Source organism: Canis lupus, chromosome 4 (assembly GCF_003254725.2).
Source record: "Canis lupus dingo isolate Sandy chromosome 4, ASM325472v2, whole genome shotgun sequence".
In the NCBI taxonomy this organism is placed as follows: Eukaryota; Metazoa; Chordata; class Mammalia; order Carnivora; family Canidae; genus Canis; species Canis lupus.
Window position 1 is genome coordinate 50,679,747 of NC_064246.1, and position 24,882 is coordinate 50,704,628.

Genomic DNA, 24,882 nt, shown 5'->3' on the forward strand with positions numbered 1-24,882 from the left:
GTTTAATTAGTGAACAAATGAATGAACAAATAAATATCAATTGTAATATGAACCCAAATCTCAAAATTTTAATGAAGCAGATGAGAATGAATTTACCAGGTAGAAGAATTCTGAGGTAGCATCTGGGCATATCTAAGGGTAGTAACACAAAATGATTAAAGAACAGGCTTTTGAGTTTGTCTACCAGGGTTGTAATCCCAGCTCTGCCACTGGCCAGCTGTGTGAACCTGGACAAGTTACTGACCTCTCTGAGACTCATTTTTCCCACCTGTACTATAAGGATAATAGTAGATCTACGTCACTGAGTTGTTGGGATTAAGCCAGGTAATGGTTCTAGAACACAGTGCCTGGCATGAAGTAAACATTCAATAAACGGTGTTTTATATCAGAATCAGGAATGAGTGATGTGACAGATTAACAAAGTCTGTGACAAATACAGAAAGGGGGGGAAAAAACAAATACCGAAAGGGAAAGAGGCAGCCACATATTTTAATCTCTGCTTATACTTATATTTGTTTATATCTATCGCTGTGCTACACCCATGCCTTTCACTCCTGTTCCATGCCAGGCTTCATGCTCCATTCATCCATGGCCCTAAGCCAAAACTCCAGGCATTTTTTATTCTGGTTGGATCCACACAATTTGGTGATTACTATATACATGTCTTATACTGCTCATGCTGTAGCATCAATTTTGCCTACTCAGAATGATCCCCTGGCACTTGCTTCCCTGGGTGGCATGTAATGGCTTCTCTATCACCCTCAACTAAATGTAGCCTTTTATACTTAGAATACAGTGCAATGGGGCAGCCCAGGTGGCTCAGTGGTTTAGCGCTGCCTTCAGCCCGGGGCCTGATCCTGGAGACCTGGGATTGAGTCCCACGTCAGATTCTCTGCATGGAGCCTGCTTCTCCCTCTGCCTGTGTCTCTGCCTCTGTGTGTGTGTGTGTGTGTGTGTGTGTGTGTGTGTGTGTCTCATGAATAAATAAATAAAATCTTAAAAAAAAAGAATACAGTGCAATGAACAATGTACATATCTGCCTTGGAGGGACTCCACTGTTTCATCTCTTTTTTTTTTTATTTATTTATGCTAGTCATACAGAGAGAGAGAGGCAGAGACACAGGCAAAGGGAAAAGCAGGCTCCATGCACCGGGAGCCTGACGTGGGATTCGATCCTGGGTCTCCAGGACCGAGCCCTGGGCCAAAGGCAGGCGCCAAACCGCTGCGCCACCCAGGGATCCCCACTGTTTCATCTCTTAAGTAAATCTTGCTTCCTCCCTTGATGTGAAGGAAAACCAAGATATGGAAGAAGAAAAAGTGATATCTACATCCTAATGTGATCCAACATGGATGACCCTGAGATAAGAGAGTCAGCAACAAAAAAATCTAATGGGAAGTGGGGAGCCACACAACATTAACTGCCAGGTACAACCGTTTGCCAGACCCACACAAGCCACTTGACATGCAAATCTCGCTTCACTCTCACAACCCATAGGAAGTAGATATTGTTGCCATCTCTACTTGACAAGAAGAAAAAAAATTGAGAGGAGGAAGAGAAAGGGAAGGAAGTAGGAGGACTAGAAGGTAAACAGTTAATACATTCAAACTAGCACACACAAAACTAACATTTCTTTTCAAAAGATTTTATTTATTATTTGAGAGAGAGTGAGAGCATTTGTACATGAGCAGCAGGCAGGGCAGAGGGAAAGGGAACAAATCTCAAACAGACTCTGCACTGAGTGCAGAACCCAACATGGGGTTCAATTTCATGTCCCTCAGATCATGACCTGAGCTGAAACCAGGAGTCAGACACTTAATGGACTGGGTCACTAAGGTGCCCTCATAACTAACACCTCTAACCATTCTGCCCCACTGCCTGCCTCTTGAAAAAGTTTAAAAAATAAAGAAAATTTCTTCCCTAAAGGAAAATAAGGTGCCAAGGTATAGAGATGAAAAATAAGTAACTGTAGGAGGTAACATGTAACACATATTCAGGCAGGCCTCAACAAGAGGGGCCAGCAGCTGGTGGAAGGAAGACCTCACTCTGTGACCGGCCCCTAGGAAGATACCCTCCTCCCACAGTCCACCTTGGCTCAGTATGTGGAATTCAGAGGCCCAGGCTAGAACCCTGGCATATTTGACTCATTTCTTTCACACCTTCCATTCAACTTTCCACAAATCCTGAGAGCTCTTCTTCACAGCATAGAGGAATCTAACCCTTTACCCTCACCCAAGACCCATCACCTGACACTTAGACCCCAGCAACCACCTCCTTGCTGCCCTGTTCCCCTCCTGCCTCTATGGTCCACCCTCAAACAGCAGCCAGAGGGATCTTACCAGCAGGTGAATCAGATTCTGCCACTTCCCTGCCTAAAGCTCTCCAATGGCTTCCTTCACACTCAGAGCAAAGTCCAGACCCCTTAGCATGTCCTGCAGGCCTGTGTGATGTGGCCTCCATCTGTCTCCAGGCTCATTTCCTACCATCCTTCCTTCATTCACCCACTCCTACCCATGTGGCCTCCTTGCTGTTTTGAGTCCCCCAGGCTCTTTCCTTTTCCTGGAATGTTCTTCTTCCAAATATTTGCAATGTTCACCTCTCATTTCTTTCAGACTCATGTGTCATCTCATTAGGATCACCTGACCCCCAAGCTAAAATAACCACAAACATGCTCACTCTCACCCCTGTGTGCTCCATCCCCCTGCCCTGCTTTTTTTCATTAAATTTCTTTTTTCTTTTTTTGTTTTAAAGATTTTTATTTATTTATTCATGAGAGATGGAGAGAGAGAAAGAGAGAGAGAGAGAGGCAGAGACATAGGCAGAGACATAGGCAGAGGGAGAAGCAGGTTCCATGCAGGGAGCCCAATGTGGGACTCAATCCCGGGTCTCTAGGATCACACCCTGGACCAAAGGTGGCGCCCAAACCACTGAGCCACCTGGGCTACCCCCTTCATAAAATTTCTATTCTGTGATAATTCTGCTTATTTATTACCTATCTGCCTCACAAGACTGAAAATATGCACTTTGACCAGAATTGTGCCTGGTGTAGTCAGCCAGTTCTCAACCTGAGAACTTTTTTTCATTATCATCCCTGAAAGAGCCTCTTTAGACATTTTTTCCTAATCACCCCCACTATGAAATTTTAATACCACAGGTATACTGTTTATATGCTATATGTATGTCTGTACGTCATACATAAAAACAGTAAGATTTTTTTCACCACCCCTCCCCAAGAGCCAATTTTCATGTTCTGGGAGCATATTTCCCCCATTGGGAATGCATGGAATACATGCTTGATGAATATGTGTTGAATGGCTAAAGCTCATGAGGTGAACAGCAAGCTGAAAGATGGACATCACACAAGGAATTAAATTCGGCTGGGGAAATTCCAGGTGATCTCCCCATATCAACCCTCCAATCTTAGTATGAATACATCCCATCAGGCTGCTTCTGGTGGCTACTTTTTTAAATTCAGGTTTTCAGCTTTTATTTTAACCCTGATCTTGTTTGTATCCCAACTCTTACTGCTATTTTGGATGCTTAAATTCACTTTTCTTTCACCTTCCTCTCATCCCCAAGCGTGTTTTAAAAAACAGATGTCCCCCTCCATTCATCCACAATGCATCCTTCATCCCACAAATCATCATTGAGTTTCTATGTGAGCCAGACTCTGGGATAAAAAGATTATTAATATCCAGCCCCTGCCGTCTGGGAGCTTATGGGTACATGAGTGTAGACAAATGGGCATTTATACAACATACAAGTGCCCTAGTAGGAGAGACCATTTGCTTTGAAAGGACAACTATATCAGCCCAGAGGAATCCCTCCTTCCACAATATCCACTCATTCATTTGTTCATTCATTTGTTCACTTATCCATTGTCATTTACTTATAGAGCACCTGCTTGATGTCAGGCTCTGAGACAAAAGCTGGAGATATAGCAGGGATCAAGAGGAACATGACCCTTGCCTTTGACCCCATGGAGATCACCAAATAACAGGAGAGACCAAGATCTCAGAACAGTCAAACAAAACAAATGAGCTCAAATGTGAGCAGTGCCACCAGTGGAAAAGCACAAAATCCTATGAAGCATCTGGTGGTTAGGAAGAAGTGACATTTAAGAAGAAATCCATAAGAAGAAAGGAAGGAGAAGGAGAAGGAGGAGAAGGAGGAGGAGAAGAAAGAAGAAAGAAAAGAAGGAAGAAGGAAGAAAGAAGAAAGAAGAAAGAAAAGAAAGAAGAAAGAAGAAAAAAGAAGAAAGAAGAAAGAAGAAGAAGAAGAAATAATAATCCTGAGTGTGCCTGGCTGGTTCAGTCAGTAGAACATGCAACTCTTGATCTGAGGGTTGTGAGTTCAAGCCCCCATGTTGGGGGCTAAGAAAATAAATCAAAGAAGAAGAAATCCTGAAGGAAAAACAGCCTGTGGACCGATGAGGAACAGGTAAAAGTGCATACAGGCAAAGAGAACAGAATGTTAAAACACTAAGATAGGATGTGACTGAGCACAAGTGTGGACTGGCAGGAGTCTCTCTGCCAGGGCCAATAACAAGGACAGGGACAGCATGGAAGTAAGGGAGGCCCAGGCAGCCCTTCACATCAGCCTTGCTTAGGAATTTGGAGTTGACCCTAATAGAAGCAAGAGGAAGCAGGGAAGCAATGAGATCCCCACTGCATTTTTTAAATATTCTGGGTTGGTGTGGCAAAAGTTGGGAAGAGGGCAAGAAATAATCCTGTGTATCCATTACCTAATCACACAATTTAACCCTTAATCCTGGAAAGTCTTGAATCCATCCGTACAAGTCTTTCAAGACAGTGAAATTCTCAGGGACAGGTATGATATTTTCAACTTCTTTAGCAGTACCCCATAACAGGAGTGTACTGCACATGGTAGATAATTGGAAAACATTTCTTGAGTAATTATTTTGTAATAAATTCTAGGCTTTTCTTAAAATTATTACTCCTTTTCTCTGCCCATCCTCTCTTGCCCCCACTATCTCACCTTCTGCCCAACTAATGCATTCTTTTATTTTTTTCTTAAAGATTTTATTTATTCATTCATGAGAGATACAGAGAGAGAGAGAGAGGTGGAGACCTCTCTCCAGGCTCCCTGGAAGCAGGCTCCCTTCAGGGAGCCCAGTGTGGGACTCAATCCCGGACCCCAGGATCACGCCCCAAGCTGAACGCAGACGCTCAACCACTCAGCCACCCAGGCATCCCCGACTGACACATTCTTGTTCTGAAGACCACCACAACTTGCAGACATCCTCCCTCCAAGCATTCTGAACAGTTACTGCATGGCACAAACAGGTGATATCAGAAGCTCTGCCTATACCAAGTTCACCCAGGCCCTCCAACCTGAGGTTCCTCAGAGCCTGCATTGCCAGCAAGGCAGTAGTTTGCTCCTGGGCTGCCCATGCAGGCAGGCCAAAATGCACTTAAACTGTATAGTCAGAATCATTTCTCAGCCACAATGGAGAAGAGGACAGAGGAACTCAGAAAAGTAATTGCCTCCTATTTATCAGAATGTACTCTGTGCTATGAGCCATTTTGTCAACTTCAGGAGATTTGTAGTCAGGAAACATAGAAACCAAAACAATACGAAGTATTTTTAACCATTGACCATTTACATTTATCAACACTACTGTTCTCTTCATCACTAGGATTTTCCCAGCGGAGAGCCCAGGAAAACTGAAGTTGCATTCAATCAATAAAAAGTTAAATTCTTTTTTAAAATAGAATTCTACTGTGTGACTCTATTGGGCAAATGTATAATTTAGCCTATGAAAAGAAATCCCTCACCTGATTTGGTCTTGGTGCATTATGATAGCCGAGTAATTCACTGCTATTTCCAAGAATTCATCCCCTTCTCTCTTACATATTTTTCCCACCATTTGAGGAAAAAATAAAAACTAACCCAAAAGTTGTTACAAATATCATCTTGCTGGGGCACCTGGGTGGCTCAATGGTTGAGCATCTGCCTTTGGCTCAGGTTGTGATCCCAGAGTCCTGGGATTGAGTCCCCCATCAGGCTCCCCATAGGGAGCCTGCTTCTCCCTCTGCCTATGTCTCTGCCTCTCTCTGTCTCTCATGAATAAATAAAAATATTTTTAAAAAATATGTTTCATCTTGCCAAACAAAATTACTACTGTGGCGTTCTGCTCTTGCTCCACAGGGTTAGAATAAAGGAATGCATTTTCCATATGTGAGGCTTTTAGGAGAGCTATTAATCTATTATAACTTTAGAAATCTAAAATCCTTTCACATCTCAATCAATCCTTGTCTTCCAGTCCACTCCTAAAGGTATAAAGGAGATGCATCCAAATTGCTTTATATGCTCACTATAAGAAAAAAAAAGAAATAGTTCCTTACAGGGAGCACTCTATTTTTAAAAAGTTTTTAAATAGTCTGCATAATTATCTCATTTAGATCTCTGCTCATAGCCTTAGGAGGAAAGCTGGAACACACATGGCCATACTAAAGAAACAGGGTCAACAAATCTTTGCCAGTTAGAAACTGCAGGGTTATCTGCTAGTGTTGAACTTCCCTAGTCCTTTGTGCAAAACAAAATCCCCCTTATAACCATGAGGTGAGTTCTTGCAATGAGAAAAGAGACTTACCAGAACACAACTTGCCAAACAAATTATTACAGCCACATACCAGGTGCCCAGCCCCTCTAGGCTTTAGAGCCCAGTCAGCCAGGAAGCAGACAGAGCCTAGCCTAACACAAAACATGCTTAAAGTCTGTTGAAATTGTCTGATGAACTAGAATTTTTGGCCTACTCATTTTAATTTCAGGACCCAGGCTGCAAAAGTGGACAACTCTTTTCTCTCTGGTCTTCCAACCTATCCACTTCAAATTTGATAACTATTTCCTATTTTGGGGAAAAATAATTCAAAGCTCCATGTCCCTGTGTCCATGGCCTTGATTATCTGTCCTCCTGTGTACAGGCTCTTCCCAGGTCCAGGGTCCATGCCTTGCGGTTACTACGATACTATCCTGGGGACTTCCCTAACTCCCTATTTCTCCAGTTTTCAAGTTTCACCTGTCCAAAGACTTCAATTTCCAGGGTATATTTCCCTGTAGAGGCACAAAAGGTCATGCTTGACCTGGATGTACCCCATCACCCCTTGCATGGTGCCCAGCTTATGAAGGACACTTTAATAAATAATATCCATAACAATTATCATAATAGCTAAGATGTATGAAGCAGTTATGTGCCAGCCACTGGACTGAATGAATTCTCTCATTTAAAATTTACAACAGAGCTGTAAGGTAGGTACTATGGTCAAAATGACTTCATAGAGGAGAAAAGACTATGTAACTTAATGAGTCTTGTCTGGCCCACTACCCCTCTGGCCCAGGCCAGGACATTCCTCTCTCCTCTTCAAACCAAGTCCTGGTTTCCCTGGAGGAAGCGAGCCCTTTAGACAAAGGTAGAGACAACCCACACCCCCATGTCAGCCAGATCTTTTTAAACATTAAAAATAATCACCCCCACAAGACAGGCTCTCGGGCAAGCTTAATAGCAAACATTATGGTTTTACAAAAGCTGCTGCAATGAAAAAAAGAAGAGGGGTAGGCAACTAAGTAACATGAATTGCTGGAAGACACGTCTTCCATCCATCCCCCTCTGCATTGCAAGACGATGGTGTGTTTTGATGGAAAATAAACACAGTGTTCCTGAAGTCATCAAGTGAATGAATCATGTAAATTCTCAGTCTTCTCCTTATCCTGGATTTCTCTCTTCCCACTGTGATTACCACCTTGCTCAGAAAATCATTTCTGCGCTTTTCTGCTGCTCACAGAGCTGGATTGTCACTTAAAAGCCTGTTAACTAAATGGAATTGCTCTTCTGTAGCTGCAAATAAAATTCACACGCAGCTCAGATGAGTTTATCATGGGAGCTGATTAATTAGCAGTTACGGAGCCCTGAAAATAGAGTTCCATTTCATTAACGAAGACATGTAATTTTTTGGCAAATATCGTTGATTTCAACACAGTTGCTCCATGGTGGGGAAGATATGGAGGTAGTAGAAAAATGGGAAATCTGTGTGGTAATAGGAGTGAGATCAAATATAAAGCAATAACAGCAATAGTTAACACTGAGCTAGGGGCTGGCCTACCAGAGTCTGTTCTAAGTGCTTCACATGTATTTGTTCCTTTGGTCCTCAGGACCATCCTAGGAGACAGGCACGATTATGATTTGCATTTGCAGTTTACATGGGAGGAAATGGAGGCACACGGCTACTAAGGAGGGCCGGGGTTAACCCTCAGGCAGTACCCCTCAGGTGCTCTCAATTGCTGGGGAGGGGTGTTTACTTGCAATGTCTGCAGAAAATTTTTATTATCTTGAGTCTTCAAGGGTGCCAGTGGCATCTTATCCAGTGGGTACAGGCCAGGGATGCTGCTAAACATCCTACAATGCACAAGATGGTCCCTACGGCTAAGAATTAATGGTCCCAAAATGTCAAGAGTACTGAGGAGAAAACCTACTCCAGAGCCTCATCCTTGCCATTGTGTCCAAGGCTTGTGCTCAAAGAATAGGGCATTCCGTATAAGGAGCAGGTCACTAATGATGACCTCTTTCCCTATGTACTAGCAAGATGCACATGCTCCTCCCTGGCCATAAAGAGGGTTACTAATGCTTTCCTTGCCTGAAGTCTGGATGTGACCTCTTAAAAGCCTTGTGAGCTCTCAGGTTCCCTACCAAAAGCTATGAATTCTCTAGAAACAATATTAATTAAACATGTGATATTGGGACAGAAATAGCAAGCACATCAATAGAATAAAAGTGAGATTCCAGAAAGACATCTGTGTATATGTGGGACAGGCAAAAAATATCCTTTCAAATCAAAAAGCAGCTGAGAGGGATATATAGAAAAAAAAATTCTCTGTACTATCTATGCAACTTCTCTATAATTCTTAAACTATCCCAAAGTTAAAAAGTTATTAAAAAAAAAAAACAGAAGTGGGAAAAATTTTTCCATAAAGGAAAAAATTAACATCAGACCTATTTCATAATATATCAAAAATACACTTCAGGGGTACCTGGGTGGCTCAGTCGGTTAAGCTAAGTGTCTGCTTTTGGCTCAGGTCATGATCCTGGGGTCCTGGGATCAAGCCCTGTATCATTGGGCTCCCTCCTCAGCAGGGAGCCTGCTTCTCCCTCTGCCCCCCACCCAGCTGGTGCTCTCCCTCTCTCTCTCTCTCTCTTTCTCTCTCTCTCTCTCTCTCTCTCTCAAATAAATAAATAAAATCTTTAGGAAAAAAATATACTTCAAATGGATAAAAGAGCTACTGCAAATAAACAATGCAATAACAACTAAGACTAAAAAGTTCCGTAAGTAAATGTAAGAATAAATCCTATAACCGTCACATGAGAAGGGCTTTCCTAAACAAGGCACAGAAACCATTAAGAAACAGACTGGCAAGTTTGAGACCATGTAGGTGGTGATGCAAACGCATGTTGAAGAAGGAAGGTAAAGAAGTGATCAAAATGGTTTTTGCAGACCCCCTTTGGGAGAAATTTCATAGCCAACCCTTTGAATCTCCAGTTACAGAAGTCAAAGGAAAAAAGGCCCTTAGGTGGATACCCACTGGCATTCCTCTCTAATTAGCTTTGGATTTAGGAGGGAAATTCTTCCTTTTTTCTGCTCCTGGTATCACGAGGTTGAAGGAAGTCCCTGGCAAGCAGACAGTATGTTCCTGGTGCATGGGGCACAACCCCACAGCCTAAGTCTTGGCTTTGGTAGAACAAGGGGCTCTTTTCTTATTATTTTAATGTCTGAGCTGATCTGAGTGACATTTCTTCCAGCAGTGGGAGCAGCTAGTAGCAACTACTTTAGGCCAGACAACTGCTGATCCCTGAACACCAGCCCCCCACCCCCCACCCCCACCAAAATGATGGCACTGCATGACTCTCCCCAGTACCACAAGACACAAAGCTAGAGAAAATTGTCCAGCTCCACACCCAAAACTCTGGTATTAGCTTCCCTTGACATCTCCACAGTGTAATGTCTCAATGTCCAAGAAATAGTAAAACTCTGGTAAATATAGTCATTTTTTCATCATGATCTTGTGTTTTTATCTCCCAATAAGGAATATGTCCAAATAGTCATGTCATTAAGGATATACATTTCTGGCAGAGAAGGGAACCTAAGAAAAATCTACACAGGACAGCCCCAGTGGCTTAGCGGTTTAGCACCACCTTCAGCCCAGGGTGTGATCCTGGGGACCAGGGATTGGGTCCCATGTCAGGCTCCCTGCATGGAGCCTGCTTCTCCCTCTGCCTGTGTCTCTGCCTCTGTGTGTGTGTGTGAGTGTGTGTGTGTGTGTGTCTCATGAATAAATAAATAAAAGAAAATAAAGAAAAATATACACAGAAGCACAAACAAGGCTCTCTGTAACCCCTTTGATGGTATAACCATCTATTTGCATTTTCCCAGAATCTCTTTTTTTTAAAGAATCAAAGACACTTTCCTGGAGAAAGGATAACAGCCTGTAAAGCACCATTATCAGAGATGGTCTGGAATGGAAAAAAAAGTCAGAAAATGAGTTTGAGTCCCTTTTGGGCAGTGGGGCCTTGAGTAGGTCACTTGACCTCTTTGAGTCTCAATTTCCTTAGCAGTAAAATGGGTATAATTCACTCATTCAACAAATATTTAATAAGCTCCCATTATGTGTCAATTCCACTTGTCTCTACTAACCTTATGAATTTTACAGAAGAATTACATGACCTGTGAAAATGCTTTACAAACTATAAATTGTAAAAACTACTTCATTAGTTATTGCAAAAAAAAAATTTTAATGGTATTATTAAGATTGAGGCCAAAACCAAAATAAGGAATTTTTGCCAGATTATAGAACAACTAGTAGGAGGAATCACCATTTGAATCCAAAAAGTACCCAGAAGCAGGCTTTTAGGGACTACACACAAGATTATAAATTGCTGACAGCCAGAGAAAACAAATATTTGCTACAGATTCAACCCAAAGGCCTACCCTGAGATGATGATATTACACTCATTTCCCGAAGGTCCCTTGGAAAAAGTGGAGTGATAGGAATTTAGAGACAGGATGACCAATAAGCTTCACTGGCCTTCCCGCCATGACCACACCCCATCCCATACCTGGGCCTGGTGGAATCCGAAGAGAAGACCCCAAGACTACCTACCCCACACACCAACAATCCAAGCAATTCCAAACAATCTGAGCAAACCCCAAAGCCAAGGTTTCTACCTTCCTCTCCCTCTGTGAGTTCCAACCACAAAGAGCTTCTTGTACTACTGCTTATCTGTTCAGGGAGAACAATGCATAAGGACAAGCAAGGTGGTTTGTTCTAAAAACAAATGAAGAGAAATTTGTTCTGTTCAAAAACCCAGTCAACATCTTGGGGGCAAATGTCAGCACAGCGCTGCCATCAGAAGGGTCTGGGGCAAAACAAAGTGTAAACCCGAGCAGGCAAATGAAATAATGGGCACTGAATGTGAAGGTCCCAAATGACAAGAAAATACAATAATATAATAACTAAGCTTTCAAGAAAGAAAAGCTACAAAAGTCCCAATTAATATACAGTCAAGTTCAGTAATGTAAAAGAAAAGATTTAAAAACTCTTATATCCAAAAACTGAATGAGATCAAGAATAGGAAACAGCAAACAAAATATAGCAGCCATAATCCCCCACTGCCTAAGCCCCCAAATTACATCACATGTACCATGAATTATTTACATGCTATTGTCACTGCAAGAAAGTTTATTACTTGCTAAACAGAGGCCACAGTCTACAAGTCCAGGGTTTAAAGCATATTATTTTATGATCCGTATAGGTTCTATGCCACTTCCCAACTCCACCATACCCCACCCTGAAAATAACAAAAGGTTAAAAATATTTTCATTTTGGAAATGGAGCTACATCTTAACTAAAGCACTGGAAATATCTCCAAACCACTGACATTTTTATATTTATAGACCATGACAAGAAGAGTCTCACCTATTTTAACTCTAATGTCATTCAATATGCCTTAAACATCTTGATTATATCTTTAATGTGCCATTTACTCTGCAATAATCCACTGTACAAAGCCTGCTGTCTCTCACACAGAAGATAAGTACATAATAAATCAGCTTGCAATGATTATTTTTCCCAGCTCATACTCACAGAGTGCTCCTAAAATTTCATTTTATTTTATCTTTTCCAATTCAGCGGCCGGTTCTCCCCCTCCTCATTTTGCTACTTCGGCCTGTCCACCCAGCCCTCCCCTTTGGCATGGCTTCCTACCCAGGTTTTACCACTCGTCGCGGCCCTGCCACCACCATCCAGGGAAGGAAGAGAGTTGTCAAGTGTCTTGGAGCAAGAGCATCTTTCTGGAGAAAGGCTCTTGCTCACTGGAGTAGAGGAAGGCACGCAAAGGCCTATTTGCATATGCTTTTATTCCATTTCCACACCCTGCACGCAAACGCTCTCTGGAAAGTCCCTTCTCAATTCCCTCCTCAGACGGAGAGGGGCGGGGAGAGGTTGGGCCAGAATGGAAGGTTCCAGCCTGACAGTGTTGGTTTCTCCCTTGGGGGAGGCTTCAGCCTCCCTCCTACTGTCGCCTGGGTCTGGACCCACAGTTCAGGACTGGGGTCCCTCTTCCAATGTGCCCCTGGGAGCAGACCAGTGCTCTGGCCTGTGCACTCTGGAGAGTTCTGAGCAGGATGCCGTGCTCTGCTCCAGCCTCCCCCGAGGAAGTTCTGGTCAGGCGCTGGGTCCCGGGCTTCCTGTCTGTACTCTCCGCAGCCCTGTGGGGAAATCCCAAGACCTTTATCCGCGGCCCAACAAGCCTGATGGCTTTTCAAGTATGTGCAGGCTGAGTTTCGGTCAAAACCTCAATTTAACGTTAACCAAAAATAAATAAATAACATGTGTGCAGGCATTTATTTTAAAAGAAAGAAAGAAAGAGTCAAGAAAAGAAAAAAGAAAAAAGAAAAAAAGAATCAGAAAGAATAAGGACCAGGGAGAAAGTTCTTTTTCTTGCTGTGGCTATGTAAGGCCTGGATTTGCTCACCACTTAAACACACAGATGCTTTCAAGTGTAAACTGGCTGCTTGAAGTGAACAATGACTTGCCGAGGCAGGAGACCCAGAAATTTGACTCCCAATACTCTTCTCCAAAATGTGGACAGACAAAGCAGTCTTGTGTCTCACTCCGCTCAGGATTAACAGTAATAGCTCATTTGTATTGGGCACTTACTGTGCACCAAGCATGCTGCTAAACGTTTCACAAGCATGATCTTTCCTGATCCCATAGCAAGCATGTCAGATGGCCAGTGGTTTGAGCCCCATATCACTGGTGAGGGAATCGTATCTGTGATGAGGTTACGGTGATTTGCTCAAGATCATGCAATTAGTAACTGCTTCCATGGGTGTCCTTGGCTGCTCCTTTCTCCAAACTGGAACAGCCTTGGAATATGCAACTGCAAAGTAGTGTTCCCAAAGATTAGTAGGACATCCCAATGCTGGAAATTTATTCATGGACAGAAGAGAGCCAGTTCAAAGGTTTTTGCTTCCAATAGAGTTAGTCATATCCCTGACCTCCCCAGAAGGTGTTCACTGCTCCCCTTGCTGGGCTCCCAAATGTTTTTTTGGTTTTTTGTTTTGTTTTGTTTTTGTTTTTTGAACTTCTATTATAGATAATTTTTTAAAAGCAAATATTGAGCACTTACTATATGCCACAAATTATACATACATACAGGTTCTCACTCAATCCTCCCCACGACCCCAAAAAGTGGATACTGTTATTATACCCTGATTACAAAAGAGGAAACTGAGGCTCAGAGAGATTTAAGGACTTGCACCAGGTCACGTAACTAAAAGTTAGCAGAGCCAGGGCCTGAACCAAGGCTTCCCCTCCTCCAATTGCTGACTACCATCCATCACATCACACTGCCTCTCAAGAGGTTCAATATCAAAACTGCGGGCTGATGTGAGACTCTATCTCGTGGGAAAGGCAGCTTCTTAGGGGTATGGGCCAGGCTCTGGGAGCTGACCTTCAGGTACTATTCAGCATTTGCTGAAGCACTGGGTGGATGGGAGGAAGGAAGGATAAGGCCATCAGAAGAGTTAAGAGTACTCTTAACAGACCCTACATAGAACTAAGGAGTTGATGATCTACTTGTGAAACTTTTATAAAAAGTTAAAAGCTGCCTAATGTCAGTCAGTGATGATCTTCAGATGAAATCTGAAGTCATTTGGGTCCAGCGTAGGGGCTAAGGGCAGGCTCCCCCAAAACGTGCTGCTTTGGTACATTGGTGATTTTAAATGCAAGTTACTGAAGAGACAGACAGCCTGTGTAAGAAGGACACCCAGACACTCCTCTGTCCCCCTAAAAGCAGGAAATAAATCTCCCACGTGAAAGTCACCCTCTCTGTACCAGGAGGTAGAGAGACAAGCTTATCACCAGAGATAGGAGATTTAGAGCTCAGAAGGCTGTTATGAGCCACCCTGTTACCTCTCACTAATTTACTACCCCAGCCCAAACTCTGATCACAGCTCCCAAAGTTAAATTTGCTTTGTCTTGCCAATTTCTCACAGATTTATTGCCTCTTTGTCTAAAAAGTATAAAAACTGCCTGCTTGGTCACTTATTCAGTTCTCAGTTTCACTGTTGGGCCTCCCTACATGTGTAATAAAACTTTATGGGTTTTTTCCTCCTATTAATCTGTCTCATGTAAACTTAATTCCTAATCCAGCCGGAAGACCTGGAGGGTAGAGTGGAGTTTTTCCTTTCATTCACCATTAACTGGGGCTGGGCGCAAATGGAAGAAACAGGAAGAGCCTAGGGCTGGCTGGTTTCTGCTAACAAGTCCATTATCCCATTGCAGTCAGTTAACCTGCCTTCTGCGTTCCTAAGGGCTCCCTCACAATAGGTGGGGGCCATCTGGCACAGTTTTCCAGAAATATGCAAGAGGCAGGATTTAATATCTATGTGCTGCCAGCAGTAGGCATCTCTACTGTGTGCCTGTTGCCTCAGTGGGATAGACTTAAAATCTTGAGCCAGGTGTTCATGCACCAAATATAGGAGTCTAGCCTCACCCTTGTATAATCAAAATTGATTGTATCATTTTTGTTTTATTTGGAAGGGCAGGTAAAGTGGAGGTGAACTTAAACACTATTTATGGAACTTATATGGTAGGCAAAGAGCTAAGCACTTTTCCTATATTATCTCATCTAATGCTCATAAAATGGGTATCACCGTCTCCATCTCACAATGAGAATGTACAGATGACACAAGCTTTGAGAAGTTAAACACCTTCCCAGTTACAGAGTTAGAAAGGCTGTGACAAGAGGAGGGGACTGGTGGGATGAGTATGAATCTTCCTGGAGGACAAGAACACTGCCTTTCCCAGTTTGGAGTCTCAGTCTAACTAAACGTCACACTATGGTCTTTACAGGCACTTGCAAACACAAAAGCTAATAGGATTATTGAATTGAAGCTATTTTCTATCCAGTTCCTCAGAGAAAAATGGGAATAACATCAGTACAAAAGTTTTGAGCTTTGCATTATCTTATTCTAAATCTAAGCAGGGCCACCCTTCCTTTTGAACAACTCATTCGTTGCCCCCAACCCTCTACCATGGTATTAGACATTTCCAAATGTATCCATATACCACAATAAATATTACACAGAGGCAGGCCTTGATTTTGCACAATACTGTATTAACCGAAACTAATGTTGATATAGAAGTTGAGTTAAAATTCATAAATTGTTACAATGTTATAATGTTATGTTGGGGAGGCATTTAAGTAAAGTTATTAACCTTGATTTATGTAGTTTTCTTTTTGAATTTCAGAACCAATTTTTCCCCCCACGAGCTACTGAAAAGCACATACACACACACACATTGTCCAGAATCTCTGGTGTGTTACTTGGCTCCATGTTTAAGTGATGGTTTTGCCCCATGTTTCACGATGCATAGACAGGAAACTTAAGAATCTTGTCACTATCCACCTTAAATATCACTGTGTGAGCCCAGGTGTACAAAAATGTCAAACTGGAAAGACGACCCTCAAAAATGCCCCTGAGTATGATGGGGATGTCTCCACCTAAGGTCTTTGGCCCTCAGACTCTTTGATCCAATCCTGGGAAATTATGACATAGATGGCTATGAAAAATACCCCCAAATGTCATGATGATGGTTGTGTTTCCAGCCCACTCAGTAGCTGAGATGTTTGGGGTTCTTGAACCCAGGAAATCCCCAAAGAGACAGCCTCTGTTGGGGTAGGGGTTAGAGCTAGTACCTTGATCACCTTACAGTTCAGCTAGAGCCCAGAATGAGGATTCAGACCCTTGTCTTTGCAGGTTCAAGCAGAGGTTAGTGGTACCTGGTGGACTTCCACTATCTGAAGGAAAATCCCATGTAACCAAGTGCTTTTCCACTCAGGTGCTGTATACAAAGCATAATGAGTAGCAGCAGGCCTCTGGGCTGCCACAGCCCCAGTTTCTCCCTGCCACCATCATATCACAGTACTATCCAGCATGCAGATTCTCCAATGTTTTAACTTCTCATTTGTGAACAACCAGTCTGTCCAATGAGTTTAACACCTGTCAAGGCAACAAGGAGTAGTATAGAGAGCCAAACATCAGACTCCAACTGAGAAAAACTAACTTAATTTCTAATTAACTTCTAACACATCAGGAATAACTCCAATAACTTCTACCTGACATGGCAGAGTAAAAGCTGACATTTTTTGAAAAAGCAATAAAGTGTCAAACATAATACAAGGCCCATAACAGGCCCTGAAAATGACAGAGCAAAAAATTTCACCTATGAAATATCTCAGTGTGTCTTGTGTGGCCTCTCTATGAGCTGGGCATCCAAACAGGTAGCTCAAATTTTGCACTGGGTAAAGACAGCATACTATGCTGTTATGCAAACAAGCAGGAAGACAATGATCATGCCAAATGCATTCCTGCATCTGGAGAGTCTGCTCCTGAAATGAAGTGTGTGAGTGGAGAATCAAGACTCCCTGGAGGTGGGAACACAACAGGGGGCCCAGAAGACAAGCAAAGCATCCCCACCAGCAGCAGGCAACAAATCCTAGCGCACTGACACACCCAGCCCCTACAAACGAAGGGAGTCATCACATCAATAATGTAACAAAGATTTAGCCAGGCAATGCCCCTGAGTAAAGCTGTTTTAACATCAAAATACAGCAACAAATCTAATCATCCAAAATTGAGAATTGATCAAATCAATTACGGTGCATCTACCAAATAAGCATATCCACTCAATTTAAAATGATGATGAAGAATTCTTGAAAACATTTTTTAAAAATCTTTCAAAAGGGGGGATCCCTGGGTGGCGCAGCGGTTTGGCGCCTGCCTTTGGCCCAGGGCGCGATCCTGGAGACCCGGGATCGAATCCCACATCAGGCTCCCGGTGCATGGAGCCTGCTTCTCCCTCTGCCTGTGTCTCTGCCCCTCTCTCTCTCTCTGTGACTATCATAAATAAATAAAAATTAAAAAAAAATAAAATAAAATAAGAATTCTTGAAAACATTTTTTAAAAATCTTTCAAAAGGGAAATAATACTATAAAATGCTTGTTGTCATGTAATTTCTGCAAGAAAAAGTGAAAGTAACACACCAAAAAGATAAGAGTAGTTATTTATAGAAGACGTGACTACGTGAGATCTTTGTGACATTCTCTCATCGGTACTTCTACTTAAAAAAAAAAAAAAAAAAAATCCAAGTGTACTGTCTTTATAAAAAGGGGAGAAATGTTTGAGGGAAAGAAAAAGAAAGAAAAGAAAGAAAAAAAGAAAAAAAGAGAAAAAAGGAAAGGAGGTCAGAAAACAGGGGTTCATAAACATCTTCCCACCACGCTGTTTCCCCTCTGTAAATCTTTCTGCTCTGCTCCCTCAGAGCTTTGGCTGGGCAAAAACAACACTAGCCATGCTGCTAGTAAAAGATTATAGACAAAAAGGCTTAAAACATATCCAAAGCATTAACAGGGAGTAAATATTTATAGATTAAAGTAAAATTTAAGAGTAATTTTAAGCAAAAAGTACTTTGTCTTTCCCAGGTACTCTGTAAAGCATAAAAGGACCCTGAAACTACCTAAAAGCTTTCAACTAAGTGGAAGGATCCAAAGCAACAAAGGAATACCATCTTCTTTCTTCAAAAAACATCCCAAGACAAAAATATCATTTACAGCAAATGAAATTAAGGAAATGATTTTGTGGAGAATTACTTTTGATTCCAACCTGGGTCTGGTAAAAACCATAGTGTAATGTTGAAGCAAATGGTCCAGAGCCAGACTGCTCAGGTTGAATTTTTTCACTTCCACTTACCAAGTGGTCAACTTACTTGATCTCTTTCACCTCTGTTCTATCCCTTATCCTAGGGATAAAAAACATTATAGTATTTCATAGGGTTTTCATTAGCACAAAGAAAACATACGTGTAAAATGTTTAGAATTGCGGCCAATATATAGTAAGGTACTCCATAAATAAATGATTATTCCCATAACGGTTATTACATCCTGGCTGCCTAGCATCCATTTGCCTTCCAAACACTATTCCAGATCTCCTTTATGAAATCACCACTCCCCTGTTGTCAACTCTATCATTCTGAGTGGAATTAATCCTATATCCCCCTCCAAAGGTGTTCACTGATTTGCTTAAACCACCATTGTGGACAATGATTGGCTCAGGAAAGGATATATGACCCATTCAGGCCAGCGAGAGGAAGCAAACTGAGGCTTATGAAGAATCTCCAAAAGAGAACCTCTACTCTATCCCACTGGGACATGAAGTCTTTTCAATGTGGGGCTGAGGCTGCCATAGCTGTGTGGCTACTTTAAGGAGGAGTCTGGAGCTGCCAGAGAGCCCCAGGTAAGAGCTGAAAATGAAGCCATCACTAAAGAAAGCTCTTGCTGATATCAGCCGGAGTCCCTGGGTCAGGCCTATCTGAGGCTAGACTACTGTTGAACAATTCAGTTATATGAAGCCATGAACTGCTATTTAAGCCAATTTGGTTTGACCTTCTGTAACCTGCACAGAAGAGCTCTAATTGATTCAACTTTTCTGAGATGAATAATCCTTTGCATTTCTTTCTCTGGCACCTGACCCTTGTTCTAGGTATTCTTTACATCAGAATTTCATTGAGTCTCGGACTCTCTTTCTATGAAGAAAGTGAAAGAAAATCAGCCTTCAGCTGCTGTCACCCTTTCCTGACTCAACTATTTCAACCCATCTCAATTTGTAAGGTACCTTCCAAAGCCAACAACATGACTTGAAAAATGGTCAGGCATTTGGAATAAGAAAAGCACAGAAACTAAATCAAATGCATAAAACTACCTATTTGTATACCTATGTGTCTTTTATTGCAGTAACTCCCCAAGAAAAGAGAACAAGAAATATGATTTGCTATAATATATTTAAACACTTTGATAAAATTTCACTATGAAATTGATGTCTCTGGGATTTTGTGATGAGCCACTTGAAGGACAGACAGGGCATGTTATCACACAGCTTTGAATCACCACAGCACCTAAGCCAATGTCTCCCATCTAATAGACACCAACCTCACTTGTCAAGTTGAAATGTTCATCATTTGGGCTATATCTTGCAAACTACAAATGCAGTAAACTGCATTTACTGAGCAGCCCCTGTCCATCAGGCACTTTGCTGGGCAATTCGCACATATTCTCTTAGATAATTTACCTCAAAGCACATCTGCATGGTAACTACCGAACTCCCATTCCTATTTTTAGGGGAGGAAACAGGGCCAAATTGCCCCAGGGACACACAGGTAGTAAATGGTGGCACTAAGATTAGAACCCTGACCTAATATGTAAAAGACTCATTGACAGTGAAACACACATCACATGAGTATCAGGAGAAGAACAAAAGATCATGTGGTTATAAGATGTAAAGGTCAAGGGTATCTGAGGTGAGAGGCAGTGTGATGTAGAGGAAAAAAGAAATAAGAGCTTATACCGCTCTGTGATTGAGCTTCATGACCTTAAGCAAGAAAAAGAATCATTCATTCATCTGTTCAACAAATATCCAATCAAAGGTCTACTACGTGCTTGATATTTAGGAAACAATAGTGAATAAAGCAAACATGGCCCCTCTCCTTATGGAACTTGCAATCCCATGAAGATCCCAGAAATGGAAAGGCCCTTCAGGTTTACATAGTCCAATTCTCCCTTTGACAGTTGGGAAGACTGAGACCCAGAGCGAAAAGTCACACAATGTGACTAAAGTCCCATTTTTCACATGACCTACGGCAAAGTTTCACGAGTGGGAAGAAGGTTAACTGTCTGTGCTCACCCAATAAGACTCCCTAAATGGCCAGGATGAAGTCTCTGACAGCAGTTAAAAGGCATATAAAAATGCTCGTTACAGCACTGTCAAAAGAGGCACACACAAGCACACACATACAGAACAACTGAAGTGTACTCCAAGTAGGGGTTGTTAAGTCAATAATGTCATTAATAATAACAAATGTTGGTTTTATTGGCTGGGTCTGGAGAATGGCCATGGGGTTCTGTGAAGCAGGGGGAAAAGCAAGTTATATAATGAATGTAATATAATCCCATTTCTCGCAGTTTTCTTCGTTTCAAGAAGAAAACATAGATGTGTTTATATGTTTTATATATTCATTTTTAAACATAGAGAAAGATGTGAAAAAATATACATCATTGGTTTTCTCAGGGGGGTAGCACTGAAACAGAGAAGGGGTAAATCTTACCTTCTTTATACATTAACTATATCATCTGAATTAGTACAAGCAGGTATACTCTTTACTTTTGACCATTGTTTTTTGAATAGGTAATATATTCACATGGCTCAAAATTCAAGACACAAAAGCACATAAGGTAGGAAGTATCCTACTTGCTCCATTCTCCAGAGGCTCTAAGTTCCCATGGGCTGTTGGTTTCCTATATATCTTTTCAGAGATACGTAATGCAAATACAGTATGCAGGACACAAAACAGTGCACTTTGCATTTTTTTCACTTGACAGCATATCTTAGATATGGTATTGTCTCAGTCGATTTGTGCTGCTGTAACAATGTCATAGACTGGGTGGCTTCAGCAACAAACATTTATTTCTCATAGTTCTAGAGGCTAGAAGCCCAAGATCAGGATGCCAGCACTGTCATATTCATGATGAGAACCCTCTTCCTTGTCTGCAAATGGACACCTCTGCTATGTGTTCATATGATGGAGAGCAGAGAGAAAAAGTAAGCTGCCTCTTCTTCTAAGGGCACTGATCTCATCACAAGGCTTCTACCATTATGACCTCATTACCACTCTAAGGCTTCGCCTCTAAATGCCATCACATTGGGGATTAAGCTTCAACATATACATTTGGGGAGTGAGGACCCAAATATTCAATCCATAGCACAGATCCTATTCATATATAATGAGCTTTCCTTTCTACAGCTGTGTTTATGTGACTGACGCCTTACTAATGGTCATCTGGGCTGTTTCCAGTCTTTATTTCAATGACCAATGCTGAAAAGCTTAACTTTTTAAAAATACTGTTTTAAAATTACATCAGAGTGTGTCACTCTTCTATTCAAAAACCTTCAGTGGAACCTGGTTTCATTCAGGGCAAAAATAAAAATCCTCCCAAATGGCCTACACAGCTTAGTGAGATCTGCACCCACTCCACCTCCCAGCTCCAGGACCCTATTTTCTACCATCACCCCTGTCCTCTCCAGTGGGTGATAAAGGCTTCCATGCTGTTCCTTAGAACTCCCTTCTGTCATCCACAGCTCACTCCATCATGGTTCTGATCAAATCTCAAGGAGATTGTGCAAGGAAGTACCTTGTATTTTGAATAGTATACATAGCCCGGTACTATCTTCCAAATTCATTTGCCACCCTTTGCCCACAGCATTTATCACCTTCTAACATATCACATAGCTTTCTTGTTTATCATGGTAGCTGTTATCTGAACACAGTAAATAGCACATAGGACAAGCTTAATGAATATGTGTTGAATGAACGACTATGAGTGAATCGCACATGTGTGTTTACTACACACATCTTTTTAAAAACTAAAGGATATTAGAGTATAGAAAAAAGGAGAGACACACTGTATTTGGAGAAAGGAACAGAGGAGTTATAGATACAGTGGCCTTCCAAAACAAGACCTTTGCATAACACCATACAGTATATCTCGTGTGATTTGCCTGTGTCACTTTGTACATGTGACACATGTGACACATGTACTATGAGGCAATCCTCATAGTAACCTATGAGGTAAGTGAGTACAATAATTACTCCCTTTAGTACTGAGGAACTTGGGCTCAGAGCAGTGCAGTGATTTGTCCAAGGTCACATAGTATGTGGGTAAAAGAATCCACAGCATGGATCCAAAGAGAGGCACCCTGGTTCCAAAATCATGTTCTTACTAACCAAGCTTCAACTCAGATTTCCATTCAGGTCAGTGGCCTTTTTAATGCAAGTGAAATCCTAGAAAGCCACTAATAAATCACTATAACCCAAAATCCTTAGCTTTATTTTCCAGATGTGCACAAAGAATCGAGAGAATCATGAGCCTGCTCTAGGCTGAGAAGTATCTCACTCAAGGTCACAGTGCACTGTGCAATGCAGGCATGATTTGAATCCAGATATTCCTCAGTCTTGGGCTTATCCTTAAGCACCACACCACACTGCCTGCACCTGGGCCAGAATAAAGAAAAAATAAAATAGGAGGGTCATGTGCCTATATAGGCCAAAGAGCTCCCAGGAGATTCTTTGTCCCCAAGGACTCCCACAGCAAGCTGCCATGCATGGTCTCTGGCAAGTTTTGACTTATATGGTTCTTTCAACAGGAAATGTTGCCAGCTCAGATCTTACCTTGATCAGTACAGTGGCTGGGAGCTCTCAAAGCCTCATGAACAGGACATGAGAGAGATAATACCATAGCCAGCCTTGAAATGTTATCTGAGAGGCAGTGGACAGTTGTATTCCAGGCCAACAGGGGCCTTGAGTTGTGGGCAGGGTCGGCACACATCAGGCCCCCAGGACCCAGTGTCTGTCATTCTCCAAATCTCCCAACAGGACAGCATAAATCATAAGTTTATCTCGGGCAATGCATCCTTTCAGGGCAGAGGGCAGCTGACATTGAACATGCCACTGACCTGGAGCAGGCTCGTGAATCTCTTGATGCTGTTTGCACTTGTGAAATAAAAATGAAGCATTAGGGCTACACTTATTTATGCGTGGTTTCACTTACTTAAGAATGCCACCAGCCTGAGAGTTAGGAAGCCTGTGTCAAGATGGTATCAATTATTTTCTGACAGCCACATGACATGAGTCTCAGTGTGTTCTAATGAGTAGGCGGCTGGGCCAGGGCTGTGAATTCAGGCTCAGTTGCACTCTGAGCTCTGGCCCTGGCTGATCCCATGGCCTGGGACACACTATTCCTCTTGCTGCTCTGTCCCTCATTCCGGTCAATGCTGGAGGCAGAAGAAGCCCCTAATTAGGGTCTCAGGAAAAGCAGGGACACCAAAAAAGGAATGCTTTTAAAGCAATAGATACTTGAACAAAAGCATTGAGGTGGCCCCCATGTGGAAATATCTGAACCCTTTTGTTATATTAATTTGTGATTTTTACTAACAGGTGGGGAGGGGGCATCATGATCATTCCATGTTTATAATCTTCTTATCTGACCCAGTTCTGAAAATGTAAAGGCTTCTGACCTCCTCCCTTCCTCTCTCCCTTCATTTGATTTTTAAAAACTTCTGTGCCTTGGTCTCCTATCTTTAAAAGGGGAGTAATTGGAGAGAGTTACGTACACATTTACATGTGAGGGGATACAGATCACTCACCATGAGGGTAAAGAAGCATATGCAAGGGTATTCTTGGCAGCATTATTTGTAATAGCAAAATAGGGAAAATAACCTAAACACCCATCAACACAGTGTTCATTAACTCAATCATGGGCACATTCATTCTATAGAATACTAGGCGCCCTTAAAATGAATGCAGCAGATCTGTATGTGCGAAATAGAACATTCATTCCAGAACCCATTTCTAAATGAAAAAAATCAAGATGCAGAGCAATGCATAGTAGGCTCCCACTTGTGTTTCTTTTAAAGAAATCTATATTCACATATGCTGATTTATACATGGAATATATCCAGAAGGATAAACAAGAAACTGTTACCAGTGGTTGCCTCTGGGGATTAGACAAGGCGGCCTGAATGAGAGGAAACAAAAGCCTCATTTCCATTCTATATGCTTTTGTACTGTTTAATTTTTTTGGTTACTCACATGTAGAACTTCTACTTAAATAAACAAAAGGGTCACACTTACAGACCATAATGTTATCAATATTAATGATAGAAGATAATGAAAGATCATACTCTGCCAATACCAATTACAGACAATTCCTTCATTTCAAAGACTGTGGAGCATTTATTATGTGCAAGGAGACATGCTGCATGCACAAGCCACAAGCAGCCCCAAAGCTGGCTCCTCCCTTTAGTAGGATAAACTGGTTACCAGCTCACACACTGGAAGGAAGCAAAGTAGACTTGAGTTGTGCCAAGGATCTACTACTGGGCAACTGGGGGGAAAGCAGGTCACCTCCCCAAACCTCTCATTCTTTATCTGCAAAATGAGGATAAAGAGCCTGCTCTCCCCCTCCCTCAATCCCTCACCTCACTCTAAACTGCTGTTGTAAAGAACAAAGGAGAGGACAGGGCAAGTGAAATGGACAGCCCTAATTCTTAGTAAATGGAAAGAAGCACAGGTCATTGCTTGATAGGTCTCTTTTTCTATTTGAACTATAACTACTTGCTCTTCCAAAATCAGGAACCTCTTAGTTTTTGATAAGCCGTACCCCACATGCTATTCACACATGCTACCTGAACTCAGAA